Raw genomic sequence first — 4,913 nt, forward strand, 5'->3', positions numbered from 1 at the left:
CCAGATGAACAGTATAAGTGAGGAGAGTGTGTTCCCCTGATTGTTTAATACGCAAGGGACATGTTACCAGGTGAACAGTATAAGTGAGGAGAGTGTGTTCCCCTGATGGTTTAATATACACAGGACATGTTACCAGGTGAACAGTATAAGTGAGCAGAGTATGTTCCCCTGATGGTTTAATGTACACGGGACCTGTCACCAGGTGAACAGTAGAAGTGAGGAGAGTGTGTTCCCCTGATGGTTTAATATACACGGGACATGTTACCAGGTGAACAGAACAGTGAGGAGAGTGTTTTCCCCTGATGGTTTAATGCGCACGGGACATGTTACCAGGTGAACAGTATAAGTGAGGAGAGTGTGTTCCCCTGATTGTTTAATGCAGACGGGACATGTCACCAGGTGAACAGTATAAGTGAAGAGTGTGTTCCCCTGATGGTTTAACTTACACGGGACATGTTACCAGGTGAACAGTATAAGTGAGGAGAGGGTGTTCCACTGATGGTTTAATATACGTGGGACATGTCACCAGGTGAACAGCATAAGTGAAGAGAGTGTGTTCCCCTGATGGTTCTATATACACGGGACATGTTACCAGGTGAACAGTATAAGTGAGGAGAGTGTGTTCCCTTGATGGCTTAATATGCACGGGACATGTTACCAGGTGAACAGTATAAGTGAGGAGAGTGTGTTGCCCTGATGATTTAATATACACGGGACAAGTTACCAGGTGAAGAGCAGAATTGAGGAGAGTGTGTTCCCCTGATGGTTTAATATACACGGGACACGTTACCTGATGAAGAGTATAAGTGAGGAGATTGTGTTCCCCTGATTGTTTAATGCACACGGGACATGTCACCAGGTGAACAGTATAAGTGAGGAGAGTGTGTTCCCCTGATGGTTTAATATACACGGGAAATGACACCAGGTGAACAGTAGAAGTGAGGAGAGTGTGTTCCCCTGATTGTTTAATGCACACGGGATATGTCACCAGGTGAACAGTATAAGTGAGGAGAGTGTATTCCCCTGATGGTTTTATGCGCACGGGACATGTCACCAGGTGAACAGTTTTCGTGAGGAGAGTGTGTTCCCCTGATGGTTTAATATACACGGGACATGTTACCAGGTGAACAGTATAAGTGAGGAGAGTGTGTTCCCCTGATTGTTTAATGCAGACGGGACACGTCACCAGGTGAACAGTATAAGTGAGGAGCAAAAACAAGAAATGCTGGATTCACTCAGCAGGTCTGGCAGCATCTGTGGAAAGAGAAGCAGAGTTAACGTTTCGGATCAGTGACCCTTCTTCGGAACTGACAAATATTAGAAAAGTCACAGATTATAAACAAGTGAGGTGGGGGTTGGGCAAGAGATAACAAAGGAGAAGGTGCAGATTGGACCAGGCCACATAGCTGACCAAAAGGTCACGGAGCAAAGGCAAACAATATGTTAATGGTGTGTTGAAAGACAAAGCATTAGTACAGATTAGGTGTGAATATACTGAATATTGAACTGCAGCAAGTGCAAACCTGAAGAAAAACAACCTGAAAAAAACAGTGGGTGAGCAAACTGAACAAACTAAGATGAACTGAAATAATTACAAAAAAAGATTGTAAAAAATGTAAAAAGGAATGCCAAAAAAAAAGGAAGAAAAAAAAATAACTAAAAATGACTTCTTCTTCACACCCTACCTCCTGTAAGGACTCCATTCCATTCTCCCAGTTTCTGCGTCTCCGACGCATCTGCTCTGATGATGCTACCTTCCATGACGGTGCTTCTGATATGACCTCCTTTTTCCTCAACCGAGGATTTCCCCCCACTGTGGTTGACAGGGCCCTCAACCGTGTCCGACCCATTCCCCGCACCTCTACCCTCACCCCTTCCCCTCCCTCCCAGAACCGTGACAGGGTTCCCCTTGTCCTCACTTTTCATCCCACCAGCCTCCATATCCAAAGGATCATCCTCCGCCATTTTCGCCACCTCCAGCGTGATGCCACTACCAGTCGCATCTTCCCCTCCCTTCCCCTGTCAGCATTCCGAAGGGATCGTTCCCTCCGCGACACCCTGGTCCACTCCTCCATTACCCCCACCACCTCGTCCCCATCCCAGGGCACCTTCCCTTGCAATCGCAGGAGGTGTAATACCTGTCCCTTTACCTCCTCTCTCCTCACTATCCCAGGCCCCAAACACTCCTTTCAGGTGAAGCAGCGATTTACTTGTACTTCTTTCAATGTAGTATACTGTATTCGCTGCTCACAGTGTGGTCTCCTCTACATTGGGGAGACCAAGCGCAGACTGGGTGACCGCTTTGCGGAACATCTCCGCTCAGTCCGCAAGCAGGACCCTGAGCTTCCGGTTGCTTGCCATTTCAACACTCCCCCCTGCTCTCATGCTCACATCTCTGTCCTGGGATTGCTGCAGTGTTCCAGTGAACATCAACGCAAGCTCGAGGAACAGCATCTCATCTACCGATTAGGCACACTACAGCCTGCCGGTCTGAACATTGAGTTCAATAATTTCAGAGCATGACAGCCCCCCACTTTACTTTCATTTTTAGTCATTTTTAGTTATTTTTTTTTATTTTTTTTTTATTTATTTTTTTTTTTTTCTTCCTTCTTTTTTTTTGGCATTCCTTTTTACATTTTTTACAATCTTTTTTTGTAATTATTTCAGTTCATCTTAGTTTGTTCAGTTTGCTCACCCACTGTTTTTTTCAGGTTGTTTTTCTTCAGGTTTGCACTTGCTGCAGTTCAATATTCAGTATATTCACACCTAATCTGTACTAATGCTTTGTCTTTCAACACACCATTAACATATTGTTTGCCTTTGCTCCGTGACCTTTTGGTCAGCTATGTGGCCTGGTCCAATCTGCACCTTCTCCTTTGTTATCTCTTGCCCAACCCCCACCTCACTTGTTTATAATCTGTGACTTTTCTAATATTTGTCAGTTCCGAAGAAGGGTCACTGATCCGAAACGTTAACTCTGCTTCTCTTTCCACAGATGCTGCCAGACCTGCTGAGTGAATCCAGCATTTCTTGTTTTTGTTTCAGATTTCCAGCATCCGCAGTATTTTGCTTTTATTTTAGTATAAGTGAGGAGAGTGTGTTCCCCTGATGGTTTAATATTCACATTACATGTTACCAGATGAAGAGCAGATGTGAGGAGAGTGTGTTCCCCTGATTGTTTAATATACACAGGACATGTTACCAGGTGAACAGAATAGTGAGGAGAGTGTTTTCCCCTGATGGTTTAATATACGCGGGACATGTCACCAGGTGAACAGTATAAGTGAGCAGAGTGTGTTGCCCTGACGGTTTAATACGCACGGGACATGTCACCAGGTGAACAGTATAAGTGAGGAGAGTGTGTTCCCCTGATGGTTTAATATACACGGGACATGTTACCAGATGAACAGTGTAAGTGAGGAGAGTGTGTTGCCCTGATGGTTTAATACACACGGGACATGTTACCAGGTGAACAGTATAAGTGAGGAGAGTGTGTTCCCCTGATGTTTTAATATACACGGGACATGTTACCAGGTGAACAGTATAAGTGAGGCGAGTGTGTTCCCCTGATTGTTTAATACACACGGGACATGTTACCAGGTGAACAGAATAGTGAGGAGAGTGTTTTCCCCTGATGGTTTAATGCGCACGGGAAATGTTACCAGGTGAAGAGTAGAAGTGAGGAGAGTGTGTTCCCCTAATGGTTTAATACACACGGGTCACATCACCAGATGAACAGTATAAGTGAGGCGAGTGTGTTCCCCTGATTGTTTAATACACACGGGACATGTTTCCAGGTGAACAGAATAGTGAGGAGAGTGTTTTCCCCTGATGGTTTAATGCACACGGGACATGTTACCAGGTGAACAGTAGAAGTGAGGAGAGTGTGTTCCCCTGATGGTTTCACATATATGGGACATGTTACCAGGTGAACAGTATAAGTGAAGAGAGTGTGTTCCCCTGATTGTTTAATACGCACGGGACATGTTAACAGATGAACAGTATAAGAGAGGAGAGTATGTTCCCCTGATTGTTTAATATACACGGGACATGTTACCAGGTGAACAGTATAAGTGAGGAGAGTGTGTTCCCCTGATTGTTTAATACACACGGGTCATGTCACCAGGTGAACAGTATAAGTGAGGAGAGTGTGTTCCCCTGATTGTTTAATACACACGGGTCATGTCACCAGGTGAACAGTATAAGTGAGGAGAGTGTGTTCCCCTGATTGTTTAATGCACACGGGACATGTTACCAGGTGAAATCTATAAGTGAGGAGAATGAGTTCCCATGATGGTTTAACTTACACGGGACATGTTACCAGGTGAACAGTATCAGTGAGGAGAGTGTGTTCCCATGATGGTTTAATATACGCGGGACATGTCACCAGGTGAAGAGTATAAGTGAGGAGAGTGTGTTCCCCTGATGGTTTAATATACACAGGACATGTCACTAGGTGAAAAGTGTAAGTGAAGAGAGTGTGTTACCCAGATGGCTTAATATGCAAGGGACATGTTACCAGGTGAACAGTATAAGTGAGGAGAGTGTGTTCCCCTGATGGTTTAATATTCACAGGACATGTTACCTGGTGAAGAGTATAAGTGAGGAGAGTGTGTTCCCCTGATTGTTTAATATGCACGGGACATTTTACCAGGTGAACAGTATAAGTGAGGAGAGTGTGTTCCCCTGATGGTTTAATATACACGGGACATGTTACCAGGTGAACTGTATAGGTGAGGAGAGTGTGTTCCCCTGATTGTTTAATGCACACAGGACATGTCACCAGGTGAACATTATAAGTGAGGAGAGTGTGTTCCCCTGATTGTTTAATATGCACGGGACATTTTACCAGGTGAACAGTATAAGTGAGGAGAGTGTGTTCCCCTGATGGTTTAATATACACGGGACATGTT

This window comes from Heterodontus francisci, unplaced genomic scaffold, assembly GCF_036365525.1.
Source record: "Heterodontus francisci isolate sHetFra1 unplaced genomic scaffold, sHetFra1.hap1 HAP1_SCAFFOLD_279, whole genome shotgun sequence".
Classification (NCBI taxonomy): Eukaryota; Metazoa; Chordata; class Chondrichthyes; order Heterodontiformes; family Heterodontidae; genus Heterodontus; species Heterodontus francisci.